This window comes from Cololabis saira, chromosome 18, assembly GCF_033807715.1.
Source record: "Cololabis saira isolate AMF1-May2022 chromosome 18, fColSai1.1, whole genome shotgun sequence".
Classification (NCBI taxonomy): Eukaryota; Metazoa; Chordata; class Actinopteri; order Beloniformes; family Belonidae; genus Cololabis; species Cololabis saira.
Window position 1 is genome coordinate 34,921,964 of NC_084604.1, and position 19,902 is coordinate 34,941,865.

Here is a 19,902-nt window from a genome sequence, read left to right on the forward strand (position 1 = left end):
GATTTTAAGATCCATAAAGCTTTTTACAGTTTTCAGCAAACTTTATATATCGCAATATAGCGCAAAATTTGGATATCGCAATATTGTATCGTATCATGACTCAGGTATCGTGATGTGTATTGTATCGTGAGGTCCTTGGCAATACCCACCCCTACATCTTAGCTTGAAAAGGTAATCATGTTGATGATATATAGTTTCTGCATTACACCTCAACACTGGTCCAAATGTTTACTAAAGACTTTCACCAATACTTCTGTCAATATGATGTTGGAATGAAAATATCATGTTTTTGTTAAGACCACCTCCAAAAGCGAGCCAATGAATCCGCCCAAAAAATGAAATCATCCAATGAAAGTCATTTCCTACTTGGTAATAACTGAAAACATTAAGTGGATTACCGGTATTGAGACCTACATTTCTGTATAATTACAGATTTTGCCACTTTGAGAATCATTTGGTCAATGGATTTGCACAATTTGTCAAACCCATTCCCTCGTGAGTCTCGTTTGAGTCTGTTAAACCAAGCTGGCAGACGCCACACGACAACTGAAAACATTTAAACATGCTGGATTACGTCTCAGTTGCCATTTGGTCTAAATGCATCTCGTAAGAAAAGCACCAATTAAAGTGAAATAAAGTCTTGTTTCCCTACAACAGGGGTAGGGAACCCTGGTCCTAAAGAGCCGAAGTCCTGCATGTTTTAGATGTTTCCCTGCTTCTTTACACCCTGATACAGAGGATTGTGTCACTAACACTTGTGCAGACCTGAATGAGAAGCTGATGACGATAATTCATTAGAATCAGGTGTGTTGATGCAAGGAGATATTAAAAACATGCAGGACTACGGCTCTGGAGGACCAGGGTTCCCTACCCCTGCCCTACAAGCTGGTACCTCGGTCAAAGAATATGCTGATGCAAGTACTGAAAGGTTCTATCAAAGATGGCAATATTTCATATCCCATGTTTCAAACTTAAAAGTGTTACCCACTTAGAGGTGCCCGTTAGTGCTTGGCACTCATTCAGGTGTTTTCATATACTTTTTCTTTTCTTTTTGCAATTTTATTTATGTGTGGGTGTGTATTTGCATTATGGTGTTTAGAGTAATAGTTTAGTGAGCTATTTTCTTTTTTTTAATTTAATTTTATTTTATTTATTTATTTTTTAATTTATTTATTTTCTATTCTTTTTTTTGCGTAATGAATTCTTATCCTGCTATAATTTTATATATATTTATTTTTATTTTTATGTTTCTACGATGGAGGGGTTAAAAAAAAAAAAGATTTTCTTTTAGTGATACTTGGTACACTACGGTCACTGAATGTAGTGATCTTTCTATTGTTTTTTTTTTCTTCGAAATAGTCGAAAAGATGTATGTACCATTGTTACTTTGGCTATTGATCTCAATAAAAAAAAAAAAATAATAAAAAAAAAAAAAAGGTGCAGAAGAGAAACAGACCTAGAATTGGCTAGAATTGGTTGTTGTCTGTGACTGGCCCCATTGGTCTGATCTGACACCTACCAACACTATGTGAAGCTAAAAAAGCAACTTGGACATAAATTGGGTGTAAAAAACAAAAAAGAGAGGGTACCAACTGGACACTTAATACCACAGCCAAGCAGGCTGCGTGTAAGCAGACATCATCCATTCTGTACATATGCTGAACTCAAAGCTGACTGACAGAGTAAAAGAGGATCGGAGGGAGACCCTGAAACACCTCCAGATTTAGAAATAATCACATGGACATCTCTTGATACCAATAAAATGATCCTCCATGTTTCATGACACATGCAAGGGGATGAAAAGCTGCTTCTGCTGCCAGTTATCGATTCATCCCCACAAACTCCTGCTCCAAAAGCTAGCATTTTCATATGATTATCAGCTTTTACCAAAGCGCTTTATCATTGTCACGGACAACGGACCCGAACATCATACACTTGGGCTTATTTCGAATACATAACGACTTTGATCGGCCCACGTAATCTGAGGCCGGGCTCAGATAAGTGGGGTGCTCGTCATCATACCGCTTTGATGGAATTTCAGCTGCCGTCTGACTGCATCTTAAATGAAATGCACCACCGAGATGCAACAAGGATACCTTATTTCATACATTCTTCATTTGTAGACAATGTTTAAGATCCTTTCACACCATGTCATGTTCCATGTTGACTTCCGACCCTTCTTATCGCAATTCATTTCTATTGGTCAAGCTTCCTCTTTACTTACAGCAATGACAAATAAAACACCTGTCAGTTCTGAACTAATTCATATCAGAACCTAATAAATAAATACAGAAAAACCAATTAGCTGGTTCTCAACAGGTCTTACAATTATGTATATATGGCCTTAGATTAACCATTAACAGAATGATGACTAAACAAAAAAGCAGCCGCAGTGTGTGAAACACTGAGTCCACTTTTACAGTTTCTGGAGGAGGTTAGAAAGTACATCTCAGACAGCAGCTGATAATCAAATGCACTTGATTAATTGATCATCATAAACTGTGTCCACCTCTAAAAGCAGAAGTTTTGGCAGATTGCTGGTCTTTCACTTTCAGGTATGTGCTAATAATGCAAGGGAGGAACGACATCAGCACAAATCTGGGAAGGGTTATAAGGGCATTTTTCAAACAAATTACAAAAAAAAAAAGTATAATAATATATATATATATATATATATATATATATATATATATATATATATATATATATATGGGTCAATGACGAATAAGGATTTTCAACAGGTCAATTTTTTAGTTTTTTGTCAAGATTAATTGGCACTAGCCTTAAAAAAGGTCTTGTGGTGCAACCATGATTCATACTAAAATAAATTAATTTCCTAAACATTTTGACCTCTTTTTTTTTTTTTTACAAGTTTTCAGTATTATAGAAAAATGGTTGTTTTTTAATGGTTGCGCCACATGATATTTCATAAAATGGACATAATCAGTCAAACTTTGTTCGTATATTATGATGGAAATATAAATACAAATGTGTTGCAATCTTACACAATACAAGACAGGGCAGAAGATTGATTTAAAAACATTTAGAGTGATTCCAAAAGAAGAGTCATGGCCGGACGGTCGCACCACATGACATTTTGACGCTTAAAACAACAACAAAATCCCAAATAACTAGTATTTTTTGTAAAATTCAAGTGAGTCCATATGTGGGACAGGTCGGACATATATATTGTATTTTCTTATCCATTTAAACCTTTTTTGAATTGAAAAAAAATCTGTTTTTCAGAAAATATAGGCGTCACGTCATTGACCCATATATATATATATATATATATATATATATATATATATATATATATATATATATATATATATATATATATATATATATATGAAGCAGCATATCACCACAAAACTAGCTAGCACGGTGGTGGAGGGTTATAATTGGGTTGTTTTGCAGCCACAAGTCCTGGTTATAATGTAGTCACTGAGTAAATCATCATTCTCCTGTAATACCAAAATATTCTAGAGTTAAATCAAGAGTTAAATCATCTGTCCAACCAGATAAGCTTGGCTGAAACTGGGTCGTGCAACAGGACCATGATCCCAAACCCAGAAACAAATGCAACAAGACAGTGTGTTGCGATGGTCCAATTCAAGTCCGAACTTTAACCCATTTGAAATCCTGTAACTGGATGTTATGACAGATGTGTATAAAACAATATTTTCAAACCGTAACAAACTGAAGCAGCACTACGAGGAAAAGTCTGCCAAAATTCCACTTTGATAATGTGATACTGGAAACATAACCCTGTACTTGCTTTTCTGACATGACTATATGTAAAAAGGAAGTTTAACTGAGAGGAACATGAGTGCACAGCTCCAATCTTCACTTTGCTATGTTAAGTCTGAAGGGAAAGAAGGTTTTCTTGCTGTTTTTGTAACAGTACGTGGGTGACAAAAGGTTACACTAACAGATGGCCCTAATGTAGGGTATTACCAGGAGGAGGGTGGAGACCATTCACGCCCCACAACTCCCAAACTAGTTCCACAGGATCCAATTTCTGCATTCATCACACACACAATTCAGCACGAATGTCATCCAAATGTTACTCCGTTGTTCTAGGATTAAACCTAACCAGAAAAAAAAAGTTGAGATATGTGTCTCTGAAGCACTGGGCCAAACTTAAACAGAGACATGTTTAGTTACACAACCCAGCCGGCAAGAGGAAATTAGTCTGCAGAGCAACAAAGAAAGGTTACCTGAAACCATCCCAAAAAAGCACAAAAAAAAAATCCAGAAGATGGAGCAACAGCGCTGTAGACTGCAAAATTCATTCCAGATGCTTAAGTCCACCGTCAAAACTCTCAAATGATCTCATCCATCTCGGTGGCCCACTGCCAATTTCACATTTTTCTTGCATGCACACCAGTTATGCAGTTACTTAAGATCCAACTGTGTCTGTGAAGTTGTTTCCGTCTCAGCAACAAATCAAGTTTTCCAATATTTTTTTTTTTTTTTATTGCAATACATTCTGCAAACTTTTCAAACAGGGACTTAATTTTCTTAGCTTGAAAATTTATGAGACAAGCGAGACTCATAAGCAGTGGCCAGATTTTTTTAGCACCCGAACATTCAAAAAAAAAAAAAAAAGAAAAAAAAAAAAAGTCATCTTTAAGCAGAGCTGGTAGAGTAGCCAAAAACTGTACTCAAGTAAAAGTACTGTTACTTCAGAATAATATGACTCAAGTAGAAGTAAAAAGTAGTCATCGAAATAATTACTTGAGTAAAAGTAAAAAGTACTCGGTGAAAAAACTACTCAAGTACTGAGTAACTGTTGAGTAACGTCTGATTTATTTTTTTAACACGATTCAAACAGACAAAAGTACAAAATAATCATCTTCAGCCAAATTAAATCAATAAAATAAATTAAAAATAATAAAAAAATAGCTTAAATTAAAATAATCTTAAAGTTAATTCAAGTACTTTAATAAATAATAAAATAAATAAAATAATAACAGAATAAAAAAAAAATTTGCACAAGTAGCACAAAATTTCAAGCCTTTGTACTTTTCTTTTTTAACCAGGCAGAACTAGAACAAGCCCATGAACTCATAGAAACTCTGTGTGTGTGTTTGAGTCTGTGTAAATGTGACAAAACATGCAAAGACATATATTTTTCCCAAAGAATCACCCAGTGATGTCATGAGATTGACGCGTGCGCGGATAAAAGGGATAAAAGAAATGTAACAGCTCAACGTAGCCTAATGTAGCGGAGTAAGAGGAACAGTTTCTTCTTCACAAATCTACTCAAGTAAAAGTAAAAAGTATAGTGATTCAAAACTACTCCTAATAGTACAGAATTTCCCAAAACCTCCTCAAGTAAATGTAACGGAGTAAATGTAACTCGTTACTACCACCTCTGTCTTTAAGCATTATACTAGAGGTCAGAGGTAGGTGACAGTGCTTTGCAAATTGAAGCAAGGTGAAGGGCCTGCTGACTCGGGTCTCCAATGTCACAGCAATCCAAATCAGAGAGCTGACAAGCAGAAAATGCAGATGAACACCTTCTACGTCCAAAGGCCTGGAAAGGAGCTGAGGTGCTCCGTCTACGAGCTGCTGACTTCTGCCAACCTGGGACCGTTGAAGGTCAACGGGCGTGTTGCATAGACAGATTTAAACCGCTGATGCCGACTTTTACTGCGCCAGATGCGTTTTTGTCACACTGCCACCTGAACCCGATTATTTGTTTGAACTCGCCGGTGTACGTCTCTCTCATTTGCATCCTAATCAGGTGTTTGGATCAAGTGGCGCCTGACATGTAGCGCGGATCAATAAAGCTCTTGTCTGGAGTGCAGAGCTACTCAATAAAAACCCGCCGGTGTCATTGAGGGCGGGGCAGCAGTTGTTAACAGGAGGGCAACCAAGGTAAATTTAAAAAAGACACTAGTTTAGATTTAGAGAAAGGAAAAGAGGGTTCTAGTCGTAAAATCTAAACTATAACAGCAAAGCATCTAAACCAGGGGTCGGCAACCCACGGCTCGAGAGCTGCATGCGGCTCTTTAGCGCCGCCCTAGTGGCTTCAAAAAGTTTTACCTTTTTTTTCCTTTTTTCTTTTTTTTTTTCTTTTTTTTCCTTTTCTTTTTCTTCTCCTTTCTTCTTTTTTTTATTCTTTTTTTCCTTTTTTCTTCCTTATTCCTTTCCTTTTTAATCTTGACATTTCAACTTTGTTCTCGAAATTTTGACTTTTTCTCGACATTTTTCACAAAATTTTGACTATTTCGACATTTCGACTTTTTTCTAGACATTTCAACTTTTTTCTCAACATTTCGCCTTTTTTCTCGAAATTTTGACTTTTTTCTCGACATTTCGACCATTATCTCGACATTTCGACTTTTTTCTCAAGATTGTACTTCAACATTAATCTCGACATTTTGACTTTTTTCTCAAAATCTTGACTTTTTTTCTCGACATTTCGACTTTTTTCTCGAAATGCATAATAAAAAAAAAAAATCTTCCCCCAGTTATGCAGCATGTGCTGCCTTCATTCTAAGGCTGATACAAGACTTTTCATTTTTTGCGGCTCCAGACATATTTGTTTTTTGTGTTTTTGGTCCAATACGGCTCTTTCAACATTTTGGGTTGCCGACTCCTGATCTAAACTAACTTTCTGGGTATTTTTGTGGCAAAAACACAAAAATAATATACATATTCTTTGTCAATAGGGGAATATATCACTCTCTTACATCGAGGGCATAGCTTGCAGTAAAAACTCACTAAACTTTAATTTTACTTCAACTCTGTTCATTATCTTTGCACAGTTTATGTTTTTATGATCTGAAACTTTACCTTTATTGTCATTATTATATACCAAACTGCACAGAGCCGCCTCGCCTGGTTGTTGACACTGTGGTCTTTTTAAAACAAGGAAACACTAAATAAATAAACCTACGCTTGCATTTATTGCTGCGAACATTTTTATTATTATTTTTGCCTGCATCATATATTTTCCATAAGTCTTTGCAGAAGCACTAGCCCATAATAAAACGATAAGTAGTCGTGTTTCCATGACACATGAATTTGTGATAAAGGTAGCGCTGAAGGGGCTCGGTGTTTCCATTGAACAGTGACTACGTTTACATGCAGTCAAAATTCGGATTATTGCTAATATTCCGGTTACTGAAACATTTGGAATATTCCGTTTACATGGTAATTAATCATTCTGGGATATCTCCATCAAAACAGCGACGCGCGGAGAACGTGATGACGCAATTAGCATAATTTCCGCTTCCTCTTCCTGTATCCAAATTCAAAACAAATGCTGCTTCGCGCAACTTTAATGTAATATTCTGGTTTTTAAAAGCCCAAATATGAGCAAATTCGGGTTATTGGTGTTTACATGGCCATGCAAATTCGGGTTATTGCCAATATTCGGGTTTTAAAAGGGTTATTGATGCATGTAAACGCAGTCAAGGTTTCTGTTTTTTGTTCAATAAGCGCAATTCTCACAACTCTCTTCCTGTGAGAAAAAATTTAATTAAATTAAAATTAATTTATTAAGTGTCTATTACAATACAGGTAATCCCTTTCCAGGGACCCAGAACATGAACCCCCGAGCAATTATTACATAAACAATGGCAGGTAAAAACTCCCATTTAAGAGGGAAAAACCTTGAGAAGGACCTTGAGCAGGAAAAGCGAGATAAGAGAGAGAATGAAGAACAGAGCGAGGAGGAGAGGCCCAGATATACAGTATTGTCAAAGGTACAAAAGACAAGATATATTAGTATTAATTATTTGTGAGGAGGAGAACTAAGAGCTCTGTGTACATGTGACTGATACATGGTTAGTTGGTGGACAACAGAGACGACTACACTTTTAGCTTCGAGCTGTTAGTTGCTGACTAGTACATTTAGCACACACACACACACATGATCATATACAAACACGCATACACACACATAGACATACACACCGGCTTGTTCACCTGCATGCTTGCTCTGTAGTTTTTGGGGTTAGGTAGCGGTAGCGGTAGCTTAGCTCAGACTGCGATCAGATCTCAAGATTTGGGTCGATTGCTGTTCGTGCTTTGGTCGGCTCCGTGCCGGTTTTGTGTTTTGTTTGTGGTTTTTTGTTGCAGATTTCCAGTGCTTGACGTGTGTCTCCGTGTGTTCCTGCTTCCTGGATTGGCAGTGGATGTCGTCACCCCCCCCAAAAACTGGGTTTGTATGTGTATATTTATGTATGTGTATGCATATGTATGCGTATATATATGTATATATATTAAATATAGTAATAATGCACATACATGTATATATGCCTTTGGTTTCTACCGTCATGGTATCAATATGTGTGCAGACAAGGTATAAAAAAAAAGAAAAAAAAAAGTTTTTTTTTGTTTTTTTTTTAAACTTTTACAAACTAAGAAAGTGGTGACAGATTTTTGCTGCAAGTAAGAAACTCACGAGTTCATCACATAACTTCACTTCAACAAAAAACAAATAAACAGATTCCTTTTTCAGGAAGTTGAGCTCTAAACTAAATGTTAAATGGATATTTACTTGAGTCAAGCAGTTTCGCTTTAGTACATCTGAATTACTGAGAAGCTGCCACGGCTGAAGCCTGATTAGCTTTGTTAATACAGGCTGGGACGTTAATTCTGCAGTATTGGAAATATCCGCTGCTATCGCCTGAGAACTTCACAGGTGCAGCTACATGCGTGTTAAAAATAACCCACGTTCAGGTGAGGTAACCGGGCCTGCAGCGTAGGCTGAGCAGACGTACGGTATTATAGGAGGCAAGTCCTCCTCAGAGGTGTCAAGTAACAAAGTACAAATACTTCGTTACCTTACTTAAGTAGAAATTTTGGTTATCTATACTTCACTGGAGTAATTATTTTTCAGACGACTTTTTACTTTTACTCCTTACATTTTCATGCAATTATCTGTACTTTTTACTCCTTACATTTTAAAAACAGCCTCGTTACTCTATTTCATTTCGGCCTTAAATAAAAACTATCCAGTTAAATTGCTCCATCCGGATAGAGTGAATTTGGTTGTGGTTGTTTCAGATGTTCTTGTCCAGTTTTGTTCTTACATCCGTTCCCTCAGATTCCTGCAACTAAACTTGGATGTACATTCCAATAAAGGTTAGGATAAATGATAACATGCCTCTGAAGTTTGACTTTTTGCACCATTACAATACTTATAGGCAACTAGTCATCATATCTCCTGCTGTCTGAAACACATGTTAATGCTCAATAGTACACATACCGTATTTTCTGGACTATAAGCCGCTACTTTTTTCATAGGTTTTCAACCATGCAGCTTATACAAAGGTGCGGCTATTCTGTGGATTTTTCTTCCACCGCTCGGGGGAGTGCTAACCGGAATTAGAATAAAAACTAAGAAAAAATAAATGCAAAGAAGAATACGCTACTTCTTCTTTAGCAGATAGAAGTAGAAGCAGATTTCAAACAGATAAATAAATAGTGGTTATTTTCTCTTGGTTCTGTCCTGTTTTAATCAGCAAAGTTGCTGCCGTGTTAAAAGACACTGTTAGGAAAGATCTATTTAGGTACAAACATGTACATCATTTACAGTTCAAAATCCTTCTGTACATGTAGTAAATATCTAATCTAACAACATAAATATCTTTTTTTTTTTTTTTTAAATAGAGCAGATGCGGCTTGTATACTGTACAGGTGCGGCGTGTATATCTTTTTTTTTATTGTTTTTAAAAAAATAGAGCGGATGCGGCTTATATACAGGTGCGGCTTATAGTCCAGAAAATACGGTATATGGTTCTTTAATATATTTTGTCCTTAATGGCTTTTTTCCCCCCTTACATTACTTTTACTTTTATACTTTAAGTAGTTTTGAAACCAGTACTTTTATACTTTTACTTGAGTAAAAAACTTGAGTTGATACTTCAACTTCTACAGGAGTATTTTTAAACTCTAGTATCTATACTTCTACCTGAGTAATGAATGTGAATACTTTTGACACCTCTTCTCCTCCTCCTCCTCCTTTCCCAACCCCTGGACCCCTTTAAGTAAGCTTTGACTTCTCTGCTTAAATATAGTTCAGTTTCTGTTTGACAAACACTTTTTCACAGCTCTGGAGAAGGAAACGTGCAGTTTTGCAGAGCAAGCATGCATGGAGCAAAAGAGTAAATAAAGGTTTCCATTTGTTTCTTATGAATTATTTTAACCGTCTCCTCTCAGGCTGGTATCGTTGTGCACGGGTCAGGCAGCATGCAGGGCGATCCGGCCCCAGACCCACCCCCCACATCTCAGTTCCCTCCGCTCCACTGACTCTGGGGCTAGCCGTGGGTACCGTCGTCCACACGCCCCACTGATCACCGCCGTTGCCGTGGAAACCCAGCAGCCCAGCCCCTGCAGCAGCGTGGTTCCCAAACAATCGGAAAAAAGCAGGACATCCACTTGCATCATGGTATGTCGCGGGAGGGGAAGGGAATGGGGGGGGAGTGGGGATGGGCACCAAAGGCAGATGGGTAGTCGTACTAGTCGACAGCCTGATTGATGATTCTTTGGGTTCATAGATCATGAGAAAGATTAGTTCAGACAAAAAGACAAAAAGAAGTCTGCCCATCAAGTAGGGCTGGGCGATATATCGAGATTTTAATATATATCGATATATTCTCAAACACGATATGGTACGAGACAATATCGTTTATATCGATTTAAAAAAAAAAAAAAAAAAAAAAAATTTTTTTACATTTTTTTTATTTATTTTGATATAGCTTATTTTGTGACAAATTGACTTGAATGTTTTATTTGAGATTTGCACAAATGTTTTGTTATTTGCACAACTGTCAACCTCAGTGGAAAAGTCTGCCTGTTACTGTCTACATTGTATTAATTGCACAGTGTATTTTAATTTAATTGTTGTGCAGGAAAGGGATATTTGTTTTATTTTATTCAAGAAGCATTTTTATTCTATATATGCAGGCAGTTTATTTTTATTTCATTTGTTTTATACATTTTGATATTGTGCAGACCTCTGTTAATAAAGGAACCTGTGTGACATTTGGCACGAGGCTTTGTATTAAAACTGACTTTTTTTAAGGGTTTGCCTCAGAAAAAAATGAAGCTAACAGAGATGCTATGCTATAATGCTTTGGGGGAAACCCCAATTAAGGCACAGAAAAAATATCGAGATATACTGTATATCGAGTATCGCCATTTAGCTAGAAAATATCGAGATATGACTTTTGGTCCATATCGCCCAGCCCTACCATCAAGTTAGAAAAAGCATGGAGCAACAGTTTCCTGAATGCGGTGACATTCTTGCTTTGTCACCTAGAAGAGTGACCCACTTCCTGTTTTTTTTTTTTTTTTTGGTTCATCCAGGAATGTGGGACATCCTGACAAGCTTTTCATTGACATTACACAGCTGAGAGTTCTCCCTGTGGCTTTTTCTCTCAATAACTCCTGTGAGTGTGTGTGTGTGTGTGTGTGTGTGTTCCCACTCCATTATCTGGCTTTTATCAGCTGACCAGGCTTCACAGATAAGGCTGCACACCAGGAAATACAATCCAGCGATGCCCGCCTGAGTCGAGGGAAACGCTTAAACTCTTGTTCTCATGCAAATATACAGCAAGTTAACAAAAGATCCAGCATTACCTGATTAATTGTGTGGGATTTTAATGATTCCTGAGGTGCTGTGTGAGTCTAGAGAGCGGCTATAGTATATGGATACCAATACAAAAACGTCATCAATGGGAATTTATTCTCTTTCTTTCTTTCAGGCTCATTTCTTTCTTTCTTTCTTTCTTTCTTTCTTTCTTTCTTTCTTTCTTTCTTTCTTTCTTTCTTTCAGGCTCATTTCTTTCTTTCTTTCTTTCTTTCTTTCTTTCTTTCTTTCTTTCTTTCTTTCAGGCTCATATCTTCATATCTTCATATCTTCCTTCCTTCCTTCCTTCCTTCCTTCCTTCCTTCCTTCCTTCCTTCCTTCCTTCCTTCCTTCCTTCCTTCCTTCCTTCCTTCCTTCCTTCCTTCCTTCCTTCCTTCCTTCCTTCCTTCCTTCCTTCCTTCCTTCCTTCCTTCCTTCCTTCCTTCCTTCCTTCCTTCCTTCCTTCCTTCCTTCCTTCCTTCCTTCCTTCCTTCCTGTACGTTGTGCGTGGATTTAACACAGAACCATAAATCAGGCTTTACACAAAAACGTCATCAATGGGAAATTTATTCTCTTTCTTTCTTTCTTTCTTTCTTTCTTTCTTTCTTTCTTTCTTATTTCTTTCTTTTTTTCAGGCTAATTTCTTTCTTTCTTTTTCTTTCAGGCTCATTTCTTTCTTTCTTTCTTTCTTTCTTTCTTTCTTTCTTTCTTTCTTTCTTTCTTTCTTTCTTTCTTTCTTTCTTTCTTTCAGGCTTATTTCTTTCTTTTTTTCAGGCTCATTTCTTTCTTTCTTTCTTTCTTTCTTTCTTTCTTTCTTTCTTTCTTTCTTTCTTTCTTTCTTTCTTTCAGGCTTATTTCTTTCTTTTTTTCAGGCTCATTTCTTTCTTTCTTTCTTTCTTTCTTTCTTTCAGGCTCATTCCTTTTTTTATAGGTTTGGAAAGTGCATGCACGGGGGGGGGGGGTGGGGATACGAGAAGTCTCAACTCAGCATCTTGGAACACAGAAACAGCAACGCAAGAGTAGACAAACAGGATATCGGTGACAGAAACATCCTATTCCTGCTTGGTCACACTTTTTTTTTTTTTGTGTAAACCTTCACAGACGAGCAACACAATGACTTGAAACAACAGGCGAGAGGAAAAACACCATTGTGCTGCTGACCTGCAGGTTTCCTCTGAGACAACAAAGCTGCTCGCCGAGAGAAACCCAAGAGCGGCTGGGCGTGACCGACCCGAGGTTTACTTAAGTAAAAAACACTAAATATGAAACCCGGACTTTGATTTTTCTTAGTGTGAGAACCAGAGCAGGGTAGTAACGAGTTTACTCCGTTACATTTACTTGAGTAAGTTTTGGGAGGAAGAAACTGTTCCTCTTACTCCGCTACATTAGGCTACGTTGAGCTGTTACTTTTCTTTTATCCCTTTTATCCGCGTACGCGTCAATCTCATGACATCACTGAGTGATTCTTTGGGAAAAATGTTTGTTTTTGCATGTTTTGTCACATTTACACAGACTCAAACACACACAGAGTTTCTATGAGTTCATGGGCTTGTTCTAGTTCTGCCTGGTTACAAAATGTTGTGCTACTGGTGCTTAATTTATTTTTTTATTCTGTTATTTTATTTATTTTATTATTTATTAAAGTTCTTGAATTTACTTTACGCTTATTTTAATTTAAGCTATTTTTTATTTTTTTATTAATTTTAATTTATTTTATTATTTTATTGATTTTAATTTGCCTGAAGATGATTATTTTGTACTTTTGTCTTTTTGAATGGGTGTGTTAAAAAAATAAATCAGACGTTACTCAACAGTTACTCAGTACTTGAGTAGTTTTTTCACCAAGTACTTTTTTTACTTTTACTCAAGTAATTATTTGGATGACTACTTTTTACTTCTACTTGAGTCATATTATTCTGAAGTAACAGTACTTTTACTTGAGTACAATTTTTGGCTCCTCCACCCACCTCTGGTGAGAACTACCGACGAGATTCATGCGCAACTTTCCGTTTATTTATTTAGCATCTGAGAGTGAGAGGATTACACTGCTTTAGTCACATATTAATGTGAACACTGACTAATCCAGGGTAACATGATGACACACACACACACGTACACACACTGGTGCCAACTGGGAGTGCTGGTTTTACAGTTTCATTATGAGCTTTTAGGTTGTGTCACTCCCCAAGAGTAAAAATAAAAAATACATAAATAAATAGACAGAATGAGACAGAAAAATAATCCCTCTGACTGATAAAGAAGAACAATTCACTTGGTGCAGCACCTTATATACTGACAAATGAAATAAATGCATAAATAAATAAGAGCAGGTTTGAACACCCACATGTATCATTGGCACTAATTTGAACCAAAATCGAAAGTGAAAGACTTTGCAGAAAGTATACTATTCTTAGGAAAAGCACGGCCCTCCCAACGTGTGACTCGACGACAATCTCAAGAATCTCCAGGGAGTCACTGACCTATCGGACTGGTTTCTGGAAACCACAGGTCTTTAAATGGAAACCGTCGACAGAAACTCATCCCTAAATGAGTCATGGCAGCCTGCTCCGACACGGCTGCTAACAACTATTAACAACTTTTTTCTTTTCCTTCTCTCTATTCAGACTTCATCTTGATAACCTCTAGCCTGGTGATCAAAGTTCAGCTCTTTTATGTTGCAGCCAGAGTCGTATACATCTCCACCTGACTGGTGCAACAGCTTCTACTATTCTGTGGTTTATTTATAAGAGATGATGAAAATGAGGTGTTCGAATTCACTTCCGATGTTGAAACCAAAGCCCGAGAGTAGGGCCGGGCGATATATCGAGATTTTAATATATATCGATATATTTTCAAATGCGATATGGTACGAGACAATATCGTTTATATCGATTTAAAAAAAAAGAAAAAAAAAAACATTTTTTTTTTTTAATGATTTTGATATAGCTTATTTTGTTACAAATTGACTTGAATGTTTTATTTGAGATTTGCACAAATGTTTTGTTATTTGCACAACTGTCAACCTCAGTGGAAAAGTCTGCCTGTTACTGTCTACATTGTATTAATTGCACAGTGTATTTTAATTTAATTGTTATGCAGGAAAGGGATATTTGTTTTATTTTATTCAAGAAGCATTTTTATTCTATATTTGCAGGCAATTTATTTTTATTTCATTTGTTTTATACATTTTGATATTGTGCAGACCTTTGTTAATAAAGGAACCTGTGTGACATTTGGCACGAGGCTTTGTATTAAAACTGACTGTTTTTTTAAAGGGTTTGCCTCAGAAAAAATGAAGCTAACAGAGATGCTAACAGAGATGCTATGCTATAATTCTTTGGGGGAAACCCCAATTATGGCACAGAAAAAATATCGATATATATCGAGTATCGCCATTCAGCTAGAAAATATCGAGATATGACTTTTGGTCCATATCGCCCAGCCCTACCCTGTTCACAACAGATCGTGCAACGACTAAAAAAAAATATATATTCTTGTTTGGAGCTGATGCATCGTAAAGATGATTGCCGGCATTGGAAAAAAATCTTTTCCAACATCAAACGGAGGATAGAAACATTTTAGCATTTAGGTTCAAGCAGCGAACAAGAAGTAAAAAAAAAAAAAGCAAAACCAACAACAAACACCCGACCACAAGACTGTGTGGCCGTGTAATGATGTGAAATCAGCCGTCCTTGCACAGCTGCAAGAAAACTAAATCAAAGTTTTATCTAGTACGTGTTTTACGCCCCCACATCAGTACACAAGTGTCTGTACTTTTATGAGACGTGAACTCCACAGCTCGGTGAGGGCTGCTACTCTGCTAGATCTTCTGCCGACCGATCTGGAGATGTCTCAAAAATGTTGATGTCAGCCAGCATCGGATAACTTCTTTCTTTCGATCTATCTATCTATCCAAGTGGGAGAAAGAAACCGCATCCTCCAGCGTATTCATGCCTTTATCTGCTGAGCCAGAAATGCTTATTTCTCAGAGCCACCGTCAGCTGAAAGGCCGGGGGGGAACATGTCGGGGTGCACTGAAGGTCAACGAGCAGTATTGCTGAGAGGATCTTTATCAGCTCCTCTGGACACCGTCAAAGCTCCCACTTCCCCTGTGTCCTTGGCCACTTTTGTCTTAATCTGAACCGGCTATGCTGGGTTTATAAGGCCCTGTGGAGGGGCTTAATGCGAGCTCTCTGTGACGGCGTCGTATTTCAGAGGGGTCTCTGACTGGAATTAAGTCCCAAACCACCACAATTGGACGCAGACGTTGAGAAAGCTCGTCACCGTTCTACTCGGTGTGGTACCTAGGAATGGGCAATATTTTACCGTTCACAACGATAAACTGTCAAAAAAATTCCCCACGGTAAGAATTTGTATCTCACGGTAAAAACGATAAATTCCCGTTGATGACGTTTTTGTGTAAATCTGATTTATGGTTCTGCGTTAAATCAACGTACGTGAAGGAAGGAAGGAAGGAAGGAAGGAAGGAAGGAAGGAAGGAAGGAAGGAAGGAAGGAAGGAAGGAAGGAAGGAAGGAAGGAAGGAAGGAAGGAAGGAAGGAAGGAAGGAAGGAAGGGCGAAAACAAGGAGAGGAGGAAGGAAGGGCGAAAACAAGGAAAGGAGGAAGGAAGGGAGAAAACAAGGAAGGGAAGAAGGAAGGAGAGCAGGAGGAAAGAAGGGAGGAAGGGAAAAAGAAGGAAGGAAGGAAGGAAGGAAGGAAGGAAGGAAGGAAGGAAGGAAGGAAGGAAGGAAGGAAGGAAGGAAAGGAGGAAAGAAGGGAGAAAAGAGGAAGGGAAGAAGGAAGGAAGGGAGAGAAAAGAGGAAGGGAAGAAGGAAGGAGAGAGCAGGAGGAAATAAGGGAGGAAGGGAAAAAAGAAGGAAGGAAGGAAGGAAAGGGGAGAAGGAAGGAAGGAAAGGGGAGAAGGAAGGGAGAAAACAAGGAAAGGAAGAAGGAGGGGAGAAAAGAGGAAGGGAAGAAGGAAGGAAGGGAAAAAAGAAGGAAGGAAGGAAGGAAAGAAGGAAGGAAGGAAGGAAGGAAGGAAGGAAGGAAGGAAGGAAGGAAGGAAGGAAGGAAGGAAGGAAGGAAGGAAGGAAGGAAGGAAGGAAGGAAGGAAGGAAGGAAGGAAGGAAGGAAGGAAGGATAAATTCCCGTTGATGATGTTTTTGTGTAACAAACATGGCGGATCTGAGAGCGAGATAGATTTATAGTTACAAAGGTGAAGTTGAATTGGTATTTTTTTTATCGTCATTTTTATCGTTATCGGGATAAATGCCAGAAATTATCGTGATACATTTTTTAGTACACACCGCCCATCCCTAGTGGTACCCAAGGCGGCCCTCTGTGATTTATCTTCTGTTTCTTCGGCTCTCAGCACACCCCGTGTTCCGGTAAATATGCAGTCTCGGACACATCCCGTAGGGGGGGGTTGAAGGGTTTTGAGGGGGGCAACAATGCTGGGGCTACAGAAATTCAATTAAGCAGACAGCAGGATGTCTCTGGAAGCCCAGCCTCCCCAACACGCCATTCCCAAGCTTCCTAACCAACCCCCTGGGCGCCCGTGAGCCACTCCCCCCCAACACCACCGTGACCTACTCAGGGCCTTTTGCTCGGGTTACCCATCATGCACTCCTTTCCAATTATCTAAAGCATTATTTCTCTTTTTAAAACCATCCAGTTTCATTGAAGTTGCTTCAATGTGGTCTTCCCCCTGTCCGTGTGTGTCTCTGGCGAAGAGATAGACGCTGTTCCTTTAGCACTTGAGTGGAAATCCTTGAGCTGGTCCCTGAAGTGCCCGGGGGGGGGCAGTGGCATTTGGACGGCATTAAATAAAGCCACTCTAGACCTCACACCACGGGGACATCTGACCTCGCAACATGGCCACTCTACTCGGATGTCCACCGGTAAACTGAGCAAATCTGTCGTGCTGAAGAAGAAGAAGAAGACCCCTTTTTCTCTCTCGCCTGCCAGCGAGTAGGGATGCGCGGTATGGACTAAAAAATGTATCAAGATAATTTCTGGCATTTATCCCGATAACGATAAAAATGACAATCAAAAAAATACCAATTCAACTCCACCTTTGTAACTATAAATCTATCACCACATTCAGTCTTTGGAGCCAAAACACTGCTGTAAAAGATACTAAATGCTACTAAACTACACCAATTAAATTGAATTAATAAAAACCAATTAAATGAGTTACACCTGTACTGCAAAACTGGAATGACTCAGATCCGCCATGTTTGTTACAAAAACACCTATCAGCAGAAATGTATTCTTTCTTTCTTTCTTTCTTTCTTTCTTTCTTTCTTTCTTTCTTTCTTTCTTTCTTTCTTTCTTTCTTTCTTTCTTTCTTTCTTTCTTTCTTTCTTTCTTTCTTTCTTTCTTTCTTTCTTTCAGGCTCATTTCCTTCCTTCCTTCCTTCCTTCCTTCCTCCCTTCCTTCCTTCCTTCCTTCCATCCTTCCTTCCTTCCTTCCATCCTTCCTTCCTCCCTTCCTTCCTTCCTTCCTTCCTTCCTCCCTTCCTTCCATCATTCCTTCCATCATTCCTTCCTTCCTTCCTCCCATCATTCCTTCCATCATTCCTTCCTTCCTCCCTCCCTTCCTTCCTCCCTCCCTTCCTTCCTTCCTCCCTTCCATCCTTCCTTCCTTCCCCCCTTCCTTCCATCCTTCCTTCCTTCCTCCCTTCCTTCCTTCCTTCACGTTGTGCGTGGATTTAACACAGAACCATAAATCAGCTTTACACAAAAACGTCACCAACGGGAATTTATCGTTTTTACCGCGAGATGATAAATTCTTACTGTGGGGAAATTTTTTGACGGTTTATCGTGAACGGTAAAATATCACCCATCCCTACCAGCGAGGGAGACGTTTCCATCCAAGTCTTGACTACAACACCCGTTTGCCCTTCCTGCCTCTACATACAATAATCCAGAAAGTCTAAAAAGTTAAAAACATAAACGTTTTGGGCGTGGTGATTGTTTCTAATCTCCGTTTCTCCACCGATGTGCATCATTTTCAGTGATTAACATAAAAGACCTAAAGGGCGAATCATTTCATACATGTCCAGCACAGAAAGCAGCTTAGATAGGCACTAGGTCACTGCAGGCGCCATGGTGATGTTACATAACGAGAGCCAAAAAACTATCCTAAACGTTGTGGTTGATGGTGCATTTCTGGATTAAACGCTCGCTGGGCTCTTCCCTGATCATGCCACCACCCTTTGCATCCGTCACCTGCACGGTTTTGACCACACATACAAGTCCATGTCTGAGGGATAATAACGTGTGACCCATGTGATCTGATCTGACGCCGCCTGCTCTGAGCTGCTACATGCTGCTGCCATGTCCTGCTAAATCATGATAAAATGAAAAAGTTTCAGCCAGATGGATTTTTCACCCCCCCACCCCCTCATGTTATTCGTTGCCAAACAGATCACAGTGCTGGCTAACCAGGGCTTAGCATGCTGATGATCCATCCTGGCATTTTCATCCATGCGTGCGGCTCTCGGCCACGTTATTTAGGTCTCACGGGGGACATTGATTTCTGGTCGCTGGCCATGTATTTCACACGGGCTTGTCCCAATACCAAAGAACGTAATGATAATCAGCGAACGACCCCGAAAAATTCAATTTGTACTGAGCTCCTTCTAAAAGCTATTAAGTCTTCTTCCTTGAGAACTGCGAGTGCAGTGACCTAAATCAGTGCAGACGCAAATGATGGGTTCGCTCGGGACTCGAGTGGCCACTTAAGGATGCTGCGTGTGCAATTTTTTATTTTTTCTACCCTGAGTGTGTCCCATAATCACCCCAATCAAGACTACAGTGGGGTTAAGCCAAAGACCCCCCCGCCCCCACCGCCCACCCCGTGTTAATCCTTCGCAGCATGTCTGATCAGCATGTTGTCAGAGAAGTCACATGCACATAGTAATACACATTTCAGCCCGACTGCATCCAGCTATGACGAGAAAAAGCTGAGTGAAAGCTTTAAATGAAGGAACAGAGTGTGGGAACTGCTGTAAAAGTTGGCATGTGACCTTTTGTCACAATATCCTGAGGCTGTATTGAAACTTCTCACACGTGCAAAGATGCAGTACAACCGTCCCCTTTTCTATCAGGTCTTTGCAGCTCTGTTTACAGCAGCCCGTCAGTCAGGTCAAACAAGACAGGGAATTTGACCCGGTTATTTTCGCTCACTGTACAGTAAATGGAGCATGATGTGAAGCAGGATAGACATAAAAGACGGAGATCTGGATCTGTGACGTCACAGACTACGTTTACATGCAGTCAAAGTTTGGGTTATTGCTAAT

At 38.9% G+C, this 19,902-nt stretch overlaps 1 protein-coding gene across 4 annotated transcripts in view; it reads right to left on the bottom strand.

The window, feature by feature from the left end:
* ccdc85cb (coiled-coil domain containing 85C, b) overlaps nt 1-19,902 on the bottom strand; it is a 67,722-nt gene that overhangs the window by 45,701 nt on the left and 2,119 nt on the right. The gene's annotated exons all lie outside the window — the stretch shown is intronic.